The sequence below is a fragment of the Ambystoma mexicanum genome, chromosome 11, assembly GCF_040938575.1.
Source record: "Ambystoma mexicanum isolate Mex_15411 chromosome 11, UKY_AmexF1_1, whole genome shotgun sequence".
Classification (NCBI taxonomy): domain Eukaryota; kingdom Metazoa; phylum Chordata; class Amphibia; order Caudata; family Ambystomatidae; genus Ambystoma; species Ambystoma mexicanum.
Genome location: NC_090934.1, coordinates 528,316,654 through 528,340,654, shown reverse-complemented (window position 1 = coordinate 528,340,654; position 24,001 = coordinate 528,316,654).

The following is a 24,001-nucleotide window of genomic DNA, read 5'->3' as shown; positions in this document are numbered from 1 at the left end:
CGGCTCAAATGCCAACTCCCCCAATTCCACTTCTCACCCATCCCCTTAGAAGACATGGCCACCACAGTCCAACGCCTCAAGCCCTCAAAATGCAGAGGTGATGCCTGCCCTACCCACATTATCAAACTTTGTGCAGCCACAATGGCCCTGGACAATTTCGTCAATGCTTCTGTCTGCTCCAACATCACTCTGACCTGCCTCAAAATGGCCTGGGTCTCCCCTGATCAAGAAACCTTGCCACGTACCGACCCTCCCTACCAACCCATCACCACTGTCCTTTTCCTCCTCACCATCATTGACCGTGTTGCATACTCGCAAAACTACCTTGAGCAGCACCAGCTACTAGGTGCCAGACAATCTGGATTCAGATCCAAACATAGCAACAAAACTGCTCTTTTGGGTCTCAAAATCCAACTCGACTTTGCCGTGACTCAGACAACTTGGTCACTTTACTCCTCACTCTACTCCTCCTAGGCCATTCAGCCAAATGTACCTTGTTGACCACGACATCCTCTGCAAACACCTCAGGTATTCATAGGCAACCACTCCGCCAACCCCATCCCCACCCCCATCCCATACAGCATCCCTCAATGTTTGTGCATTTCCCCAGCACTTTACAACACCTACACTAAACCTCTCTTTGATCACCTTGATGCCCTGGGAATCCCCTACACACACTGTGCAGATGACACGCAAGTCGTGCTGTCAATCTCAGGGGATTAAGCCCAGGACATCAAAGTCATCAACCAGATATACAGTCTCATCCAGAATTGGATGGCAGCCAACAACCTCTGTCTCAATGATGAGAAGACTGAGATGCTCATTGTAGATGACCTCACCAACTAAACTCCCTAGACCCTCCCTACTCTTCCTTCCCCATTCATGGGATGACCATTCAGGTCTCTAAGCACATGAAGATGTTAGGCATTTATATCTTGATTTGGAACTCAACATGCCCTGACAAATTAATGTGCTGGCTTCCTCCACAGCCTACAAGGCCAAGCTCATCTTCCTGAGCAGGAAATTCATCACACCCACTAACTGCCTCACCCTCGTAAGTGCTAACTGTATTATTAAGTTTGATTACTGCAATGTTCTGTTCTCCAGCACTTCATCCAAGAACCTTGTAAAATGCTTTGAGAGCAGCCCTTAGCTTTAAACTCACTGACCATATCACAGCAGCAAGAAGGGAAGTACACTGGCTTCCAATAGGAGCACAAATTGAATGCTAGTCTTCACCCACCAATGTCTCCACCTCAATTCCCCTTCCTACCTCATCGCCCGCATTGCTGCTGAACCGATTACTGAATATCTCCATACATTTCTCACTCCTAGATTCCATTGAAAGTGAGCAGGGGGCTACAGCTTATGCACAACCACACACACCCTTTGGAACATAGTCCGCGGCCACATCAAAATGAACAATCTCTCATGGTCTTAAAACTCTCTTTAAAACGTGACTATTCAACAAATATGTATGAACTGCCTTGACCTGTTTTCAATTTTATGTACTCTTCATACTGCTGCACCATTCCTGTACAAGCACTGTGATACCTCCGGGACTGGGCACTATACAAATTAAAAATAAATAAAATAAAAATATGTGTCAGATACTTTGTGAGATAACATGGTTCATTTACCACACAATTAAACTAATTATATGTTTACTATTTCAATAATTTTTTGATTACTTAATGTGATTAGGGCGTTTGTACCAGAGCCTACACAATTGCTTACAGGTGTGGTGCCATTGTATTTACCAGTGCATCAAATGTCCCCTATCTTTCTATTATACCTAACATGTGTTGTACTCCTGCAAGGAAAGCGATGAACACGCACTCCCGCAGGGAAGGGGCACAGAGGCATAATTTCTGCCACACATGAGGATAGCTCAGGGGCAACATGCTCGCCTTGGAAGCGAGACGACACGGAGCAACACAGGTTCCATCCCCGAGTTTGCGATTAGAAACCTCTGGGTATTAAGCACGTTATAAATAACCTATCATATCATGGCCTTTTACTGTTAGATAATGTGTGACCCAGTCCCTCAGGGAAGGAGTTGAAATAAAAATCTTCTGCATTCCTGAAAGGGGTGGGCAAACACAATATTGTCTGCTCTCAGAGGTAAGGATGCACACCCCCCCTCCACACACACACAATCACACTGAATATACCTCACTCAGGAGACATCAGAACGCACGGTCAAGTCTGAACAGAGCACCTTCACATCCATACTGTTGGTTACAGTTAAAGGCAGAGTAGCAATGTGTCAGCAGCACTTGAACAGCTACTCTTGTTTCCACCTTCACTACTGAATCTTTCATAGGCTCATGGTATTCTTTTTTCTTACTGTTGTTTTCTTTGTGTCACTTCGACACCACAATCTTTGCCCCCCGAGTGATATGTAAAAACTGCAAGCAATGGCTTGCCAGCCTCCAAACCACATGTGTCTCCACACCCATGCAGCCGGACCTGCACACCTCAGGCCAATGCATTGAAAAACACCCCACACTGTGATAGCCTCCCTGCCACCAATGACACCACAACCTGCGCCCCCCAGAGTGCCTTGAACTTACCTGCATGAGGTACCAACCTGTCTCGTATCCACAGCATTTTGTGCTCTAGCACTTTGAAGCATTTTCTATGTGCTAGATGGAATTACTAGTAAATATCTTAGACCAAATCGCCAGACAGACGCAATGAAAGAAAGCAGGGAGATATAACAGCTATCAAAATAGATGAATGCTTATTTACACTTTATCTTGCTTGTACAGAGCGTGTATACTTTTTTCATATATCATTTGTGATGTCATCCCACGTGGCATTGGCAAAACCTATTGACAGGAGGGATTGGATTAGGGGAATATGTCTATTTATAGAATTATATGAGGGGGAACTATCTCATTGGCTGCCCGTTGTCTGTCAGACACGCTCTGAGCTACTTCTACATACATAATATATTGGTTATAGCAGAGAATATGGCAGTGGATTGGTAAATGCAACATTGTATGTAAAAGTACATTGCAGGCTTTATGATTGGTGTGCAACTCTATCCAACGTTGGACTTTCGGCTTGTTTAGTAGCACATGAGTGAAAACAAAACCTAGGTGCACAAAATTTGTTAATTAATTCCTTGTTTTTCCAATTAATCCATTGTATGTCATCAGCCTGCTCCTTAGCCACAGTCTTCTGTTTGTAGTTGACCTCGTAGTCTGCTTGCGGTTCTGGAACATTCAAGAGAGTATGAGCACACCATTTTCTCCATTTCAATAGCCCTTGTATTGACCTCTGTGTCAGGTTTTAGGAGACCACTATTTTGTCCATTTCAGCCTCCTTTCTACTACTATTTCATTTTATTAAACAGGGTGCCATTACCCTTTCTGGTCTTTAGAGACTTGCGCACTCCACCTAACACAGATTGTTGCCTTCGTGATTGTTCAAAACATGGCACCTGCAAATGTCCTCTCTCCTAATCTTAGCAGAAACATGTCTTAGACACATGGGCTGTTCATCCGACTCCCTTTCTGCCTTACACCCATCTCTTGAAATAGCCTTGTTGATCCTAGGCCAAGGTACTCCCCTATTCTGCACACGAAAACAGCTTCTTTATCAGTTCTTCAATTTGCAATCCTAGGCTCGTATTTTGTGGTAGCAGGGTTAATTCTTAACACAGGCCATCGTCCATTTTCTTCCAATGGCCGTCCTAAAAGTTATGCATATAGCTATTTTTAAAAAGCTTCTATATGCCTTTTCTACCTTGCATTACAACACATTTACAGTTATTGGTCAGCACGTTACTTCATCTTCTTATTTTCAGAAATTCTGTATTTGCAAGTACATGTTCCTCTTATTGTTTCAGTTACATTGTCAGTCCTGAAGTATTTCATATCGTTTCGGCATATGTTCATACATCTTCTTTATGACACCATTCTGTTGTCATCAGACTTTACTTAAAGTTCATCCATATTACCTAAAGCCAAATTCTGGCATCTTGACAGTGGACATCCTTCCTGCTAGCATCCTTCCTCTGCCTCAATGTTAGGTTATATTCTGAATGGCTGCCTGAGTGTATGTTGTTTTTCATACACTTACCGCGGTAAAGCAATGTTAAATGGATTCATGCATGGGTTCCCATTTCTAGCTCTTTGTCTGCTATTCCAATAGGATGATGGTAGGGGGCAGGGATCTGAGAAGAGACATCCACATGCTCCTCTATAATTTCACCTGAAACAAAATTCTTAGCTTGCAAATACATTCATTGCATAAAAGTAAACAAACAGGACAGCCTTCATTTCTCCCATATGGAACAAGATAACTTGACAGTCATGGTCCACCCATTGTCAATTACGGGAAAGCCAGCGTGAGCAACAATGAATAAGCAAAATCAAAGCTTTTTTGACAGAGTTATCACTGGCAGTGAAGCAAACAATTTTCCACCACAGCACGACTTGCACTCTGGACACAGGCATTAGCCTGCCATGGGATGCGGGCACAAGCTAGGTTATTGATTGCAGGCATACAAGTTGTGCGCACCAACTGTCTTGTGTCTTGTGTGCCTTTGAGTCACCCTTGGATGCAGGGAAGGGAAAGAGACACCAAGGGAGGAGGTGAAGGTCTGTAGAGTGGAAGTACAAGTGTGGGAGCTGATGTGAAGGATGAAAGGAGGCAAGAGGGCAAGAGGGAAAGAGGAGATAGAGTGATGAATGTGCAGAAAGAGAGAGAGAGAGAGAGAGAGCAAGAGAGGAATTGTGGTGAAAGGAGGAGTCTGGATGGTGGGGAGATGAGGAGAGAGATGGAGATGGGTGAGGGCTGAGAGATGGGTGTGTAGAGAGGAGGGCAGAGATAGAAAGTCAGGAAAAGAAGGCAGCTGGCCAGAGAGCCTAGAAGGCACATAGATGGAAAAATAGCAACGGTTGGGGGTGAAGAAGTAAAATAGCGGGTGAGGGTGAAGGGCAAACTCGGAAACAAAGGACACCCGTAAGAGGACAATCCACTTTATCATCACAAAAACAACATGTGCAAGACACCATGGCATGCAAACCAGAAAGACAACCATGTTCACAACATCCGCACAAAATAGTACCTTCAAACACAATTCCAGACTCTGCACCACCCACAAACTCCCCCTGTTGGATACCACAGTTCATGGAAAGGGCATCACTCCCAGCTGTTGCCTTCCCCTCCATGATTGATAGTGCACATCCTTATCTGCTAAAAGAGCTGCCCTAATTTGATTCCCAATTCACTTCCACCTGAAACTGTACCTCTGCATTGTTATGTTATGTTAAAGGATATTTATACCATGCACTATCATCACTGGTCCCCTGGCATAATGGTGGATCTGAAAAGCAAGAGGGTAGGGTAAGTCGGTAGGATTGAGCGTGAAAAGTGAAAGCGAGCTGTGATGTGATGTTGGTAGCTTTGGCCCCTGACATAGCCTGGTGTACAGATTCCATCTCCTCCCTGGTGCCCCTTGATGGGGGGACCTCTTCCCTGTGCCCTTGAGCTACCTGGGCCCTGTGGTTTATCTGTTTGGTCGCCACTTTTTACCCTTCAACCCCTTTCCCTCTGTCTGTTGTTCAACCTAGGATGCTCCCTTCGCTCTCATTAGACTCCAGTAGTACCCTCCATGGGAATGGGTACACCCGGGTCTCCCTCCCACTCGGTTGTCCCTCCACATCCCTGCACTTGTCATGGAAAGGTCTAGCAGGAATTTGTAAATGGAAGGCCAATGCCCGGCAGAGGGCATGGGGACTAGGGAGGTGAAAGAGTGCTGGTGGATCTATTGGATGATTCAGGATCCCTGCAACAACATGGGACGTTGCATTTCACCAGCCATACGAGTAAATCATGCATACTGCACATATGCTCCAAAAGACATTTGACTGATCGTCACCTGCACATGTGATCCTGTTGCAATCAAGTGAACCATGGCAGTTGACACCACTGTGCATGGCTGCATGTCCAGTACTATACTCATTGTTTGGGAGGATTCTTCAGAATGGCTAGTTTCCCTTACCCATTGAGTCCCTCAGCAGCTTTGCTGGATTTCTAGGATTTATTTTTTCCACCTGGTAAGAGTGTGAGCCTTTTTCCCACTCTTACATGCATTTTTGCTGTGTGTTGTACATTTCTTTTGCTCATAGTCTATGGAGTCTCACCAACTGCATAGGCATAACCTATTTACTGTGTGTCACACAGCACCTTTAATGCAGTGACACAAGGTTGACTTCCCACTCTAAACTCCATTTTCCGGGGCTGACTACAGTCTCCCAGAACATGCAAAGTTGCCATTGACTTACTAGTCTTTTTAAATCTACAGACCCAGTACAACCTTTCTTCCAATAGAGTACTGAACTGGAAGGGTTAATAGCTATCCCTATTCGTTCTTCTTTCTCTAAGATTTGGCTGGTGGCAGTGGTATCTACAATTTTAATTCTACCGCATGCTCTGAAAATAGCCCCAGTAACGTTAGAGGTTATGGTGGTAGCCTCAAACCGTAACCTGCTGGACCCCTTTTATTTTTATTTGGTTCCGTTTGGGTATATTCACCATTTCTTTTTGTAAAGGTTTTTCTCGTGTTTTACTATGCGCGCCAAACCAGGTTTGGTTCCTTTGTTCGCCGTCCTTTGGCGGGCTTCTGCACAGAAGCCTTCCTTAGGTGCCTGAGTGTCTGGGTCGACAGGATGTGAGGGGGGGGGGTTTAGGCCCCCTCCACAGGGTCTCCTTGGAGACCCAAGTCGCACTCTAGCTTGATTGGCTAGGTGGCTGTCCTACCAGGACAGCCACCCTGCTATGTGATTGACAGCCAGGCTGTGTGAATGGGGGAAAACTGCTTAATAGCAGGTCTCTGGGACTTGGAAGGCAGAGTCGCCACTGGATCGAGAGAACTGAGGAGAAGCTGAAGGAAGATGAGTGCTGCAACTACTGGACATCCCGGTGAAGCCCTGCTGCAGGTCCGAATCGCCCCAGCTTTGACGACAGAGAAGATCTGCAAGGAATCTTCTTCCCTTGAGCTTGGTGGGACCAACCAGCTCGCCAAACACCAGACGCCGGTCCCCTCCCTGTTGAATTTGCTGTGCATCGCTGCAGTGAACTGGATAGTCAGGTGGAGAGTAACCTGTTTGGGTTTTAAGGAGCGCACCTTTTATTTAAGGTTTTGCTCTGCTGCTGGCTTCTTCCCTGGGCAGCAAAGGACCCCCCAGTCTTCCTCCTTCTGATCAGTACGACAGTCGCTTCAGGAACCATGAGCCTGCAGGAATTGCCAGGAACCAGTGCCTCAGCTACAGCAGTCTTCTTCTTTTAAGGTACTGTGCAAATCCAGTTGTTCGTTTTGTCCAACCGCGGTGAAAGTGTTTTAAATCTTTCACCTCTCTGAAGGCTTGTCCTTCCCTACTGTTTTGAATACATTTTCCTCTGACCAACTTCGTTTTGAACTCTTGGCAAAGACTTAACCGCAAACTACTCTGAACTGTGTGATCCACTGCAAAGACTCTGAACCATTAACATTAGCCCAGGCCTATTGATTTGAATCCTAGTTGTAGTACGCCTTTTCTAGATTGCCCTGCCTATCACTTGTTGGTGTTGTTGATTTTTGAATAACTTTGTCTTTCCTCCCCTTTTAAATTACTGGAGTGTCATTTTGCTCACACTTCATTTTGGGCTTGTACAGAATTGATTGGGTGTTGTGTAGTGTATCAAGATTGTGATTTTCTGCTGCTTTATAATAGTGAACTGTTTTATAACTGATGTTGTAAATAAATGTATATTGCTGTCCTTTGTGTAATTTCTGATATTGCTCATTTTACTCTTGAGATAAGTCTGTCTTTTCTTGTTTCTTATACTGCTCACTTTACTCTTGAGATAAGTCTGGCATCTCAGCCATCGCTACCACTTTACTGTGTAGTACAGGCTTGTACCAAAGGTGAATTTGTACTTGCACTTGTAGTCTTAATTGTGTGTGTGCTCCCAAAGGGTACTGCATATGATTCTGCCTAACACTCATAAATCCCTTGAGAGGGCAACAACACATCTCTTGTGGTAGGAGACAACACATGTTTCCATCCGGGACAGGGAAAGAAAATGCTTCCATCCTTGACTGGGGTATACAAAATTAGAACAATATGTCCATGCCAGATGGGAGTGGGGGGGGAATCAGACCACCCTGGTCAGGTTCAACATTTTTAAAATATGTCCAACTTGGACGGGGGGTGAGAGAGGTGTCCATGTCTATAACACCACACCAAAAAATCACACAAATACAAAATTAAAAATATCTCTCCATGGGCTCATGCACATAACGGCACAGGTGGTTGAGGTGGTGTGGGTGTACCAGGACTGTCATCCTGAGGTGGATTATCAGGTGGTGGCGGTGGTGGCGGTGCATCCTGCCCATGCAGTGCCAAAGACTGGTCTTCATTAACTAGGCCCACCCGATATACAGATGCATGAACAATCATCCCATGAGAGGTCAGAATGATCTTCCTCCTGAGTGACCGCAGAGCCTGCATGTGTGCTCACTCATGATGCATCAATTTGCTGGGACAGCTATGCCTCATGTTGTCCATCTTCTCATGAAGCTGTGAACTTGTGGTGTTAAGTTCATCATGCAGTGAAGCTGGCAAGCTCTCCATCTCACAGCGATTGGAGTCTGTAAATGCCAACATCCCCTGCCTCAGGGCTTCTCTATGTGTTGTGGGATCTGCATGCAGGGAGTGCTGCAGAAACTTTAGATCAGCTTGTCAGCCATTGATGTTGGCCTCCATGCCCAGTTTGTGGGAGAGCCTTGAGGATTGCATCTCATCATGCAGTTTCTTGTCCAGGCGGGACAAGAATTGCTGCTGTTGCATATCCCAGGCAGCTGGTGTGGACATGTTCTCAGCCAGGTGACCAATGCCCTCAGTAATATCATCTAACACAGCGCTGTACCAGATGGCTACATGCAACATCTGCTGCTCCTACACTCGCCATCATACACACATTCATGACGTGTGCAGGGCTGGCAGCAGTGAGATGCAAGGGATATGGCCCATTTCTGCGGGGCCCCTGTCATTGGCTGCAGGTCAGCAAACCTCTGTGGACATCTGTTTCAGAATCTGTCCCCAACTCATGGCAGGGCAATCTTGCAGCCGTAACCACTGTAGATGTGGGGCTTAACACAGAACTGTCCTTGTGAAGCCTGGTGCATGTCTGCAGACTGAACGGCCCCATCCGACCTGCCAATTAGGGCACCAACCTTGTCTCTCAATGTGTCATACACACCTGGTCCTACATTCGAACCTGCAGAGTCAGAAGAGTCTGAAAATTCAGGCGCATGACTGAGGATCACCTGTAGCACCTGTGGATGTTCATGGAGTACAACACCATGGCCTCCACTGGTGGACTTGCATACGAACCGCTCCACTTCCTCCTTCTCCTCTGCATCATCACCTACACATGGACAGACAATGATATTTTGGGTCATGAGTTCCCCGACAAATATGCACATGTGTGTTACACTGCAAACAGACACAACATGGTTGGACACACATATATCGTGACTTTGTACACTGTGAACTGAACGTCACTAATATATGGCATTCGCAATCATGGGCAGTCATGTCCAGGCATATCAGGCAGTGCAACATGGCATGATCTGAGTGTGCAAGGGTACATACATACACCCGAACATGAGTGGTATATAGACACATCAGTGGAAGGATTGGGGTCTGTGCATCGTCAGTGATCCCATGCACAACCCAGATATTCAAATGTGCCAACATGTGGACGTAAATTGCATATCTGAGGCTACCAGTTCCATGCAGGCACATGTGCTGGCATGAAATCCCCATACACAATTGCAACATGTACCCCACGCAAGCTACATGGGTGGACACAGTCACATGCTTTCATATATGTTTAGGAGACTTTGACATGTGAATGAAAAGGCACGCTTACACATCCACTACGCCAATTCAACTTGATAAGTGCAATGATGTACACAGTGTTAACTATTGGGCAGTAGTCCATGCAAAGACATTGTTACACAGTCATGTCCACCTGCCTGCAATGCACAAAAATCATTACACTGCGTGAGTCATATTTTCTCACCCACTGGACAAAACACTTGCACGACACTGTGAATTTGTACAGTCACATGTGTGTTGCATACACTTTCCACAGGTACAAGGTGCCCCATTTCATGGTCCATATGGTGGTTGCCATTTCCTGAGTAGCAGATCTCAAGACACACAGGTGTGGACCCACAATGTTTTATACCCAGACACCTGACTCTGAGTACATCACTGGAGAAAAATACATCCATACTCATGTATCCAACAATGGAGTTCACGTCGATAGCACTGACATTGAGATGTACACACAGCCTCTGGCCTGCTCCTCCAACCCTCTCCAGTCCAGTCCATGTCCAGTCCATGCTCTTAGTGTAGACATAGCTGTAAAATGTTGGGCTACTCATAACTTATGGTTCATGCAACAAGCATATTCTTTCAATACCCAAGCACAGGTAATGCATATGGGGCATTGTAATTCTGAAGGCCAGCAAAAGGCATCAGTTAGCTGGTCAAAGCCACATATTCTTTCAAGATAAAAACATGACACACATTACGTAATATAAACTATGTACTTAATTACCATGTCATGTTAATTCCTGCATGTAGACTGTTCATTAATTTCACTTCATTGCTACATGCCTGAGAAGGTAAACTGTGATGTCCTTGCCAGAGTGCTCTAGTAGATGTATTGGGACATTGCCTAGATGCAGCCCCTCACCATCAATATACTTTCCATCCTCCCAACATGCCAAACACTACCAGATGTCTCCTGAATGTGATTCTGCACCTTGTTTAGGACAGCAGGGTCCATGTGTGATTGTGCAGACCGTAGTCGATATACAATCAATTACATGGTATGTGTGCTGCAATGATTGTTGCGCTGGACAAATCACCTCCCTCTCAGTCAAAGCCTCCCTGTGCTGGCTCAAATTGTGACAACACATATGACTGTTACTGTCTGATGTGTCACATCAGTGACAACCCCATGTCTACCAGCACCCTGTGTGTGAATTCACGTGGGGGTGAGTCACCTGCTGTTTGCTTAGCGCATGTCAGGAATATGCAGCGTCAATTAACATTGTGTGTGATGACATTGCCCTTTACATGACAGTATCATGTGACATGTCAGGCAAGTAATGTCCATGAGTGAGTGACTGACAGTCATTAACTGTTGCTTTGAATGACACTGTCATGTAAAGGGTGCTGTCATCTCACATAATGTGAAGTGACACTTCACATTATTTGTGTTGGCTGTGCACTATATTCACTGTGGCCATGTGTGAATGTACACATTGATAGTCTCTTGAGCCAGCTCTGTGTTATTTGTATTTCCAATAGTGCACTGGGAACATTGGCATATGCATCTAATATGAGAGTGCCATACTCTGCCCACACTTAATCACATAAATCAATCACAGAAGTACCCTCAACTGTGACACTCCAATGTGCTAAAACCCCTTAACATGCAGACACAACGTGGTATTCATTGGCTGCAGGCCTGCACTAAATATAGATGCTAATGCCAGCACTCTCAGACTAAGCATGCCCCTGCTCTTTTGTGCAGGATTCACCCCTGAGGCAATCTTGATGGTGAGGAGGAAGTGGCTGTGTAAATGTAGACCCGATATGACATATCATGAGCCAGTTTTGTCATTCAACTGCTAAAGGTCATTCATGGTCAGGCAATTGTATGTAAGTGGAACAATCATTCCCTACATTCATACCTCCTGTATGGGTGACTTTTGTGGGGCATCAGTTCCTGTCTATGAGCATCATCCAATAAAGATGTGCCTGTATTGGTAAACCTGCATGCTCAGACTGAGAACCAGTGCATCCTCATCTTCAAATCTCATGAGACAAGGAGCAACTGAGCCATCATGACACCCATGAGTGTGTGGTGGTGCAGCCAAGTAATTCCATACCCAATTAAATGCACATGTCTGGAAAAGTATGTATGTCTCAAGGGCACACACAGGACAATGCTCAGATGAGATTTGGCAACAGTGATGTGAACAACAAGACATGTGTCTGTCATGTGTGAACTGATGCTCACATAGGGGCTTCCCATGTTAGACTGGTGATTTGAATGTAGAGTTCTACTACAATATATGCAATTACAATATGCACATACATGACATGCAAAGCAAGTAGGTACACTCATTGGTGTTATACATCCCTGTAACCTTTCTCACAGGCTGTCTACACACAGTTCAATCAAAGAGTACCAGACCGCCCACCTTGGAATGATGACCCACCATCAACTGATTTCACCTATGTTTGGTCTAGTGTATCTCCCCGCAATATACAGGTTAAGCTGTTTCTACACAGGGCAGTGGTCTCTCGGCACTCAGACCTCAGCAGGCTGGTCACAATGTGTCATTACAGGGAGCATGGAAAGGCATTCTGACATGGTGTTCCGTAAGAGCAGGTGACAGAACAAACATGCACCTCAGTGGCAACTGCTGTATTTCAAATTCATATATCGTACATACTTGCAATGCAAACTTACTAGCCCCATTGCTGTGGCAATGAATCATTGATGTTGAGGAGGTATGTTTTTTTGTGTGACACAGAGTTGTGGCTTGTGGGTGATGAGTGCAGTCAGTGTGGCACATCATGGGGTCTTGCACTTTGCACATATTTGGATAATTACAACCCTGCATAAAAGTACTGGCACAGCTGTGAAACCCAGTAGACAGTGAGGTGAATTGTCACACAAACATGTGCCACACATGGGAAACACACATCCACCTCCCAGAATGCAGGCCCTGCAACAGAAGCATACACAGTAGCAAACATGAATGGGCCATGGATGGCTGACAACTGCAGCCAACTGCACTACTCTACATATATGAGTTGGTCATCCGTAATTGTTCAAACATATGATGCACAATAATGACACTCACCAGATGTGTCCACATAGTTTCCCAGGCCTCCCATGCCTTGCACCTGCTCACTGCAAATGAGTTGACCTGCAGCCTTTTCAATTGGAGTCAGGTGCTCCTCCTATGCTGGCCCCCCTCCATTGGCCTGTGCAGAGGCCATCTGGTCACTCAGCTTCTGCTTGGTCCTTCGTGTGAGATTGTTCATCCACTAGTGGGCCTCTTTAGCATTGTGCCCCTCCATGCTGCAGGCAATGATGAGTTTTGTAACATGCTGCAATTGCGCCATTCAGTGCATGGGAGCATAGATGCTTCCCTCAAAGTGGTATATATCATTATGGTGATCTGTCACATAATCTGTGAGGATCTGAAGCTCCTCATCAGTGAAGCACTTTTTCCTCTGCGGGCCCTTATCCTGTGCCGTGTCTTGGGTGGAGCCAATTCATTCTCTGCAGGGTGCACCTCTTGGACCTAGTGTCCCTTGGTGGTGGTGGCTTACCTGTTGGCCTCTAACTGTGTCAAGGACAGGTGCCGGGTCACCTGTGGGCTGATGCAAACCAAGTCCTCCTGGGGCTGGGGCACATGTGTCTTCACCATGTCCCTGTCTTCTCCGTTTCCCTTTTGTGGCCTTACCATGTATGGTGCAGGCAAAATGAATTAATGAATGATACTTTCATCAATATATTGCTCAGAGAATAATAGCAGTCTATGTTATGTATTAAATAGATGTGTGATCCAACAGGGCTCCAAAGCACCCCAAAATTCAAAATATGTAGTATTAAAAATAATTGCATGTGCAATACCCAAAGCCTTCATAAAATGTAAGAAAGTGGTACACGATATGCAATAGTACCCCAAGAGCAAGATATTGTGTGCCCAATGCCCCGAAAGAAGAAAGAAAGTGTTAAGCGTAATGCAGTGGCACCCCAAGAGGTACACATTGTGTGCACAATACCCTAAAAGCTTCTGAAAAAAAGAAGAAAAGTGATGTTCAATACACAATGGAACCCAAAGAGCCAAAAATTGCATGCACTATACCCCAAAAGATTCCAAAAGAAGAAAGAAAACGGTACGCAATACTCAGTGGCACATCAAGAGCCAAAAATTGCATGCACGATACACCATAGGCCTCAGAATGGACAAAAATTCATGCACAAATGCGCAGAGACAACCCCCAAAAAGAATAATGCGGTATGTATTACTTGAAGGAACTGGATTGTGTAGCATGCTAAGGGACTCTACTCTGTCTCTGCTTCCTCAGATGCGAGATGCGCACCAAAGTTCCTCCTGCATGCATGCCATTGGATTTGCCTCCACTGGCCCACCATTGTCTCAAACACTCCACATCTGCTGCTGCCTGATTGAGTGTAAGTGCCTGCTGCCAACCAGCAATGTCTTGCCGTTCCAGCTGTTTTATATTTTGTATTTGTATTTATTTTAATTTATATAGCGCTTTAATCCAAGGCGCTTTACATAAGGAACAAGAAAATACAACAATCAATACATGACATTAAATCTAAACCAGAAAACAGTACAAGGAACAAATTACATTATTTATGAGGTTAATTGCAAATGGAGAGAGACCAGGGTGAGAGAGGGGGGATGAGGTGATGGTGGGGGTGGTTTCAAAGGAGAAAAGGAAGAAAAAGAAGCTAATGGGGTGATTGGAAGAGATAGGATTTTAGGGAAGTGTGAAATGAATGGTAGGAGGTAATAGAGTGGATGGGGAGAGGAAGGCGGTTCCAATGCAAAGGAGCGAGAAGTTGGAAGGAGCAGAAGCGGGAAGGGGCACAGGGTGAAGGAGGAAAAGAGAGAAGGAAGTGGTCTGCAGAGCGGAGAAAGCGAGAAGGAGTATAGAAATTAAGAAAGGAGGATAGGTAGGGAGTGGCAAGACAATGAAGGGCTTTGAAAACTAGGCAGAGGAAGTTGAATTTGAGCAGGGAGTGAAATGGGAGCCATCCTAAAGAGTTAAGAGAAGAGGAGATGGAGTTGTGAGGTGAGAGAAGGCAGAGGGAGCGGATGGCAGAGTGGTAGATGGATTTGAGGGGGGAGAAGTAAAAGGGGGGGAATCTGAGGAAAAGAGTGGAGCAGTAGAAGAGTCTGGAGAAGATGAGGGAGGAGATTAGGAGTTTAGTGGCATACAGGTTAGGAAAGGGCGAATTTTACGGATGATGTAGAGGTGGAAGCAGCAAGATCTGGTAGTGAGAGAGATGTGGTTAGAAAGAGAAAGGTGGGGGTCAATGTGAAGACCAAGGTTGCGGGCGTGAGGAAGAAGGGGAGTTTGGGAGGGGGGAAAGAGGATGAAAGGAGGAGGGGAGGGAGGAGGGAGAGTGTTAGCAGGAAAGAATAGGAGTTTGGTTTTATCAGTGTTAAGAGGAAGGAAGTGAGAGGACATCCACGATTTAATAGCAGAGAGGCAAGAGGTACGTTTAAGGTGGATTTCAGGAGAGAAGGAGGAGAAAGAAAGGACGTTCTGGGTATCATCAGCATAGAAATGGTGTGAGACGCCAAAGGAGGAGATAATAGGAGCTAGGAAGGAAGTATAGAGTGAGAAGGGACAGAGCCTTGGGGAACGCCATGGTTGAGAGGGAAGATAGGGGAGGAACAGCCACCCCATGAGACTGAGAAGGTGCGGTTAGAAAGATAGGAGGAGAACCAATTAAGAACAGAGTCTTTAATGCCAAATGAAGACAGAGAGCTAAGGAGTAGAGGGTAGTCAACAGTATCAAAGGCAGCAGAGAGGCCAAGTAGGATAAGAATAGAGGAATGCTTAGAGTAGCGAGCAGAAAGGATAGAGTTGAGAACAGAGGTTAGAGCAGTTTCCGTGGTGTGGAGAGGGCGGAATCCAGATTGGGTGGGGGGGGAGAGAATGGTTGGAGATGAAGGTAGAGAGTTGAGAATAGACAATGCGTTCAATAAGTTTAGAAAGGAAGGGGAGAAGAGAGATGGGGCGGTAATTGGAAGCAAGAAGGGGATTAGCAGAAGGTTTTTTGAGAATGGGGATGATAGTAGCAAGCTTAAAAGGAGTGGGGAAGGTGGAAGGGGAGAGACAGATGTTGAAAAAGGAGGTGAGGTATGGTATTAAGAGGGGGTAGTTTTTAGGGATGAGGGAGGTAGGATTTGTGATTGCCTGTTCTCCTGTGTAGTGCCTGTGACCACCTCATCTGGAATGTGCGCTATCCACCTCTCCTTACCAACTCTAACACAGCTCCACAGCAACTATTCAGGATCCTGCAGAGCCACACCTGCCTCAGGGGTTGCCATGCCGGCATCATCAACCTCTTCTGGAGGGATCGTCTCCCCCATGTCAGTAAGGCAGAGGGCTGCTAACTTCACCAGCTCCAAAGATGGCATCCAGGTGGATCAGGTCCTGGGTGCCTCTGATGCCCTCTCCAACCCTGCAATGCAGCTGTGTGATGACACACCTCTACAGATCTGGGAAGAGATCACGGCTGCCATCAATGCATAGGGTGTGGCAGACTATCTACTGAAGACCATGAAGAAGCGATGAGAGGACCTCAAGACCTGTAGCCATGCAAAGGCAGAAGCAGCCCTCGAGATGGAGCCCTCTATGGAGGTGTACCATACAGGTTGCCACCAGTTGTCACAAACCCAGCTGTGGGTCCTTGAGAGGTTCTACCCAGAGCTTCACTCCCAGATCTGTGAGTGGAAACAATGCCTGCAAGCTGCTGGTGAGTACCCATGTGGTGCACTGCTCTATAGTGTATGTGTGGCATGCATTATTGCAAATGTCTCATTCTGTATACAGCCTCCTGCCAATGCTGGGCATGTGTGGTGGCAGACATGTTTCTGGTATATGTGTTGGTGTATGCACTATTCGTCCTTGGTGACTTGTTGCACTTGGCGCATGCTATGTGAGATCATGGACCAACTGCACGGACAGTACGGATTCTGACTTACGATGTTGTGGCCATGTGAGGGACATGCATACAGGCCACCTCTGTGTTTATAAATCTGCAAGTGAGTCCATCCACACACATCCTCTGAGAGTGACACATGTGCATGGATGTCTGTGAATGTCCTGGTGGTGCATTGACCTCTCAGGGACATGGATTTGATGTGTCATCCCAGTGAATTTGAAGCCCAATGCCAAATGTTTGTGCTGGGACACACGGAATGAGCGATTGTTGCTCAGAAATGTGTGCTGGTACATGTAACATGCTTACAGGTGAAGCTGTCAGGGATGCATGTTGCTAATTGAAATTGGGGGGACAGGTGCTCAGGTGCAGTTCCAATGATTCTGGCTGCATTCAGCCTTGTGTCACTTTAGCATTGGTATGGTGGTGTTCTATGTTTTGTGGAATGTGTTTGTGGCCACATGACAGTGGGCCTCATTACACGGTAGGCGGTAAAGGTTTACCGGTACCGGTATTTTACAGGTACCGGTAAATCCTTACCGCCTTACTACGATGCGTCTCTTTGATGTGCAATTGAGTGTGAAGTACTAGGGAGTCCTGTAATGAGCTACAGGCATGGATCCTGCAGCAGTGCTCCCAGTTGTTTAAGTTGGAGGTGAAAATGTAGCCAGTGTACTTCATGTTGGAGGCAGGCCTGTGTTGTTGGGGTAAACTGTTGATCAACATTGGAATGGTAGGTGTGTCAGTTTGCAGGGCCAGTCTGTGGTTACTGAAGGAGCTCAGGGGGATGAGGGGAAGGAGGAGTACTGGCAGGGGACGGCCTGGGGTAGTGCCAGAGGTGCGTGGGGACAGTGGGTGCTGTCAGGACATGAAGGGACTGGCTGGGGTAGTGCCAGAAGTGAGTGGGGGTGTTGGGGGGTGTCAGGACTTGAGGGGGCTGCCTGTGGTAGTGCCGGAGGACAGGTGGGTATTGGATGGGGGTGTACGGTCAGGGGGCTGCATGTGGTAGTGGTGGAGGTGAGTGGTGTCAGAACTTGAGGGGGCTGTCAAGCGTAGTGGCTGAGGTGAGTGGGGGTGGTGGGTTTTGTCAGGACTCAAAGGGGCTCTGTGAGGGTAGTGGCAGAGGTCAGGGGTGTATGTGGAAGGGGGTGTACTGTCAGGGGGCTGGCTGTCTGGTGCCGGCGGTGAGTGGGGGTGGTGGGTCGTGTCAGGACTTGAGGGGGCTGTCTGGGGCTAGTGGTGGAGTTGAGTGGGGGGTGGTGGGTGATGTCAGGACTTGAGGGGGCTGTCTGTGGTAGTGCTGGAGTACACAGGGGTGTGGGGAGGGAGGTGTACTGGCAGGGGTCTGGCTGGGGTTAGTGCCGGAGGTGAGTGGGGATGAGGGTGATGTCAGGACTTGAAGGGACTGCATGGTGGTTGTGGCTGAGGTTGGGTGTGTGTTAGGCAGGGTGGTGCACTGTCAGAGGGCTGACTGGAGTAGTGCCAGAGGTGAGTGGGGGTGATGGGTGGTGTCAGGACTTGGGGGGGCTACATGGGGTAGTGCCAGAGCAGAGTGGGGGTGGTGGTTGGTGTCAGGGCTTGAGGGAGAGTGGCGGAGGTGAGCGAGGCTGATGGGTAGTGTCAGGATATGAGGGGGCTACTATGACATAGGGGTGTAGGCCAACAGTTTGAGTGCCTTGAAAGTAGGGGTGATGATCTGCACTTTCGCCGGGGTGCAGCCAAAACTTGGAGGGACAGCGCATGCAGTTTTTCCAGGGTAAAGCCTTGACTTACAGGGGATGGCGCACTCTTTCGCTGGGGTGTAGCCTTGACCTGCGTCGGGGGGGGGGGGGGGTGGTGTACAAAGTTTCACCATGGTACAGCATTGACTTACAGGGGACAGCATGCACATTGGTTTGGGTGAAACCTTGACCTACGGGGGACCACACACACAGTTTTATTGGGATGCTGAATCGAGGGGCACAGGTAGATGGAAAGGTATGTGAAGCGGTTGTTCTTTGGCAATGGTCTTTGTTTGCGTGGTGCAAATCGGTTTTCTTTGTGCATTTGGTTGCTTTGCGCTTTGAAATCCATGAATACGTGGAAACCTCAAGTAGTCGGAAAATTGTTTTATGCCCCAACTGCTTTGCAGGATCTTTGCATTATTTTCTATGAATCGGCCCCATTGTGTCATTTTACGTGTCAATGGTTTCATAGTTTTCCCACCGGGTTTGGGCTTCCAAAATGTGCGTGAGGGGCTAGGCCAAAGCATAGGGTCTAAAGTAAATACGCAAACAGCACTGCCATGAGTCCCAAAACGCTCACCTTCATTTGTGTTTTTGACAAGTCACACCACTAGCAAAAGAAACTGAAAAGGCACGTTAATGTAAAGAAATGTCAGCATGTACAGCTAAATGAATTGTCATGAGAAAGTTGACCAGACCTCCTGCAAACCTTTTAGTATTCACCCTAAGATTTATTAAGAAAGGGTTTAGGCAATCCAATGGTAATAAGATAAGGAGGGGCAAGACGTTTCCATGCACTACATGGCCCTATAACATGCCATAATGTCCTACGGGTACTCGCAGGGTCCTGCAGGACAACGAGGCATAAAACATGTTTTTCCCTATCTCCAATGCTCTTGTGCTGCAAGTAGAAAAAAGTGCAACCTTTTTTTCTTTTTGTGATGTGGTGGAGGGACATGAAAAGACTAGAAAGGTGCAGGTTGGTGATTTTTGGGGGTTGCCTCATACCGCCAAAAATGACCCAGAGCGAGTCACTGAACGTTTGGCTTGGTGTATGTCGTGCCAGGCCCGATACAGTTAAAGGAGCCTGCTCCTTTATTCTCATTGCCACTGGCCAATCCGAGGCTTTGCATCAAGCGCATGTGCAGAGTCTCCTACAGGGACCCAGTTCAGTTGCTGTGCAAAGAGAACAGATTAAGTTCACTCCCACACGCAGCTCTGTGTATTAATTTCTCTCAGTGTTTCCAGGCCCTGTATGAACCTTTGAAAGATAGAACAATTGCGACGAGGATGGGATAGACTTGGGTAGCCACCTCCTGGGTTCTCACTACAAACAAAAAGAAATGTTTCTTCTCTCACTGCTTCAAGAGCACCATAAATTCGTAATTTCCACACGTACAAAATGTCAGCAGTTGAGCAAGAACAGCTGGAAGGCCAGGAGGATAGTGTGTACGAAGCCAGTGCATTCAGAAGTCTGGTGCCTTTCAACATGCAAGATCAACAATCTCTTTGACAAAGGTGTGAGAGATGGCCTAGGCATTTTGAAAACTGCCTGTCAGCTCATGACGAACAAGCGCCTGATCGTTTTGCTACAAGATTGCTCATAAACCATGTAGGAGATGACGTAGAAGACCTTCTCGAGTTCTCCACTCATCAACCTCGAACTCTCTGAGGGTCAGTTGCTTTTCCATGCACAGAGTTGGGGGAGGATCTCTTTCTTCGGCTGGGGCCTCCCTCTGGAACAGCTTCCCTGCCTCTCGCAAACTTGAGCAGAACCACCTGTGGTTCCATAAGCAACTCAAGACCTTCATTTTCACTTCCTCTTCTCTCTTCCTCTCTTCCTCTCCCTTGCTGATGGCCCATCTGGTCCACGCACTGGTCATCTGGCCACCCTCTGAACAGGTCCTGGCATGTCTAGTTGTGCCTTGCACTGCCTCTTGGCTCCCCTAGCACTTGTGGTCTGTATCTGTAACCCTACAGTCCCCTCTCTCTGCGCTTAAGAGCCACCAGATGGCTACACTTTCCTTACCTCCACTGAGCCACCAGCTGGCTGCACTTTGATTACCTGCACTTCTTAACCCCCCCTTTTTTGGCACTTTTCCCCATCCACTTCTCCATACTTGCGTGATCTGAATGACACATGGCCTAGTAAAAACGTTCTTTTATCCTCTCTCTGTGCCCTTCCTTGTCTTGTTGTGCCTGGAAACATTTGTGTACAGGCATGTTATAAATGCCACATCATATAATATCATATCATACCTCAAACCCACTTTCCCGCCAAAAGATGTGAACACCTTTGTCTGTCTCAAAGAAGCATTATGTTCCTATTTCGATCTGCAGTGAAACATAGACCAGCTCTCCAACTTTGATTCTAACCACCCTTTTGTCCTCATCCGACTCGATCTCTCTTCTGCTTCTGATACTCTCAACCATGACATCCTGCTCAACCGGCTCTTTGATAAACTGGGTATCACTGATCAGTCCCTGCCCTGGCTGACCTCCTTTCTCTCTGACTGACCCTCCCAAGTCCAACTTGGGTCCTTCCTCTCCTCTAGCTCTCTCTTTACCTGTGGTGTTCCACAGGGGTCTAATATTTATCCCTGGCTCTTCAACCAATGCCTGGTACCTCTTACCCGCCGCATAGCTGCTCTGTGCACCAACTTTCAGTGCTATGTGGATGACTCTCGGCTCACCTTCAGGCTCCCCTCAGTCGCCACTTCTCCCTCTCTCATCCCCGATTGTCTGTCCGCAATCTAGGATTGGTGTGCCACCAATGATCTCTGCCTTAATGCCATTAAGACAGAGATCCAACTCATCGACTCAGCAGCACATTCCTTTCCTATCACTCACCCAATCTGGGCCCACTTCCCGCTCCCACTTGTGAGGCTAAAATCCTCAATGTCCTCTTCGACTCCACACTCTCCTTCTCTTCTCACATCTCTGATGTCTCTAAGAAGTCAAACTACAAGCTGCACCTCCTCAGAGATATTCTTCCTTTCCTCAATTTTCCCCAGGAGCTCACTTTCTTCAGAACCCTGGTTCTTCCCAGGCTGGACTACTGCAACAGCCTCTTTCTAACTCTACCTGCCTCTACTCTCCATTCTCTACAACTCATCCAGAACACGACTGCGAGACTTGTCCTTGGCCTCAAGTACAGGGATCGTATCTCTACAGCTCTGAAATCTCTCCATTGGCTCCCAGTGGCAGCAAGGATCAAGTTCAAGACCCTCTACATTGTCCATAAGGCTTGCTGGGGCCTGGAACCGCGATACCTCCAACTCTCTCTACAGAAATATTTTCCTACTCAAGCTCTTCGCTCCTCCACCTTGAACTCCTTGAGGGTGAGTCACTTCTCCAAGCAAAACGTTGGGGGCAGATCTCTTTCTTCAGCTGGTGCCTCCCTCTGGAACAGCCTGCCTGCCTCTCTGAAACTTGAGCAGTACCATCTCCGGTTCTGGAAGCACCTCAAGACCTTCCTCTTTGATGCTGTCTTCTTTCTTCTTCTCCTCTGCTGACTTCCTGTCTGATACATGCACTGGGCATCTGGCAACCCTCTGAATTTGTACCCAGGTCTCTGCCTGTCCAGCTGCATACCCGCACTGCCTCCTGGCACCTCCTGCACTTGTGGTCTGTATCTGTAACCCTACAGTCCACTTTCCTGATCTTAGATACTTGTTGTCTGCACTTCTAACACTCACATTTGCCACCTGTTGGCTGCAGTACTTGTGTTCTGATTCCTTGTCCTGCACTTCTCCCCTCCCCGGTCCCTGCACTTGCGGGACCTCAATGTCACTAGGCCTAGTAAGATTGTTGCTCTTGTCCTCCGTCTGTTTCCCCTCCCTTGCCTTGTCGTGCCTTGAAACACTTGTGTGTATGCACATTATAAATGTCATATCATATCATATATCACATCATAGATCACGAAAGGCACACATTCAATACGACTTGTCAACGCACAGGTGAGAGCATGGATGCATTTGTCACACAGCTTCGCAAGCTGGTGGTTCACTGTGACTTTCTTAATTTCTAACCGATGAAGTGTTACACCTCAGGATCATTAGTAGCTGTCTATCATCACCATTCAGAAAGAAGTTATTGTGAGAATCGCTTCCGCTGAGTAGCATTTTACAGATGGCCTGGGCAGAGGCACGCAACAACATCCAGGTCACCCAAATGTAGAGTAACCATGGACCCACGAAGGAACAGATATATCAGGTGACTCAACAGGGATGCAGTCAATACACTGGTGAGCCAGACCAGAGGTCATGTCTCCATGGGCAGATGCTATTGCTTTGGACTGATATTCCCACAAGACCCCGGCATGAAGTTCCCGGCATTTGGACAAAAGTGCACTATGTGTGGGTGAGAAAATCATCTTCCCATTGTTTATAATTCCCCCTCCCAAGTCAATCACAGGGCCCTCAGTACAACACACAGAGGCAAGAACAACCCCAAAGCAACATGGGGCCGAGAAGAGATACAGATGCCCGACAAGATGTTGTGAGGCATGTACGTCAGGTCACTGGAAGATCACCCTCATCATATGCATCTCAGAATATTAGTAAATAGAAAATATCGAATTGTCCATGACTGGTTCCATCCGAACAAAGAATATTCCAATGGGGAGCTAAGGGCCCTGTGCATAATAATGGAAAATTCTCCACAACTCATTGGTACAAGGACTGGCATAGTGTTACAGAGCTGCAGTACTACAGAGTGAGGTCCGGGGAGCAATTTACTGGACCTCCCTAACACACTGAAAATGGGGATAGCAGCTATAACACACAACATGCAGCAGGATGTCTCCATCCTACAGAGCTTCCCAGCCCTGTTTACTGGACTGGGCTACCTAAAAGACAAACCAATAACATTATTTTGTTTTATTGTGTTTAGCCGCATGCAGCTTTCTACAATTACATAACATATCAATTTGTATTCCACTATTACAACTTTAAGATCTCAAAGCAAAATAAAATGCAATTGTTAATAAAAATTCATTACATTCTCATTTACGGTTAGTTAATTCTTTTGTTTAGCAGACCATGTCTGAGTTTTGAATTGACAGTTTGAATAGAGTGTAAGCAAACAATATGCCATCCCTTAACTTCACGGGGAGTATATTTTTAACTATTCTCCTCATTGTCTCTTTCTGTGAGTAAATTCAGGTCTCTGAGAATCTTCACAACTTCTATCGGGAGCCTTGACTCCTGTACCAATACTAGTCTTTCGCATAAGGAGTGGGTTGTCAGCAACCAACTGCTGTGCACAAATCTGATCAACCTCATGATTCTGATTTTTTTTTGTTCTAGCACACTCCATCAGTATAAGTTTTAGATTTTGAGCTCCTTGTGTGATGCACCACGGGCAGCTGTTTTCTGGGTAGTTAGCCTTGTGTTTTATATGTAGTATCTCTCTCGCTGGTAGGAGGTTAAGACAGAATCTTAAAAAGTTAATTCTCCATTGTG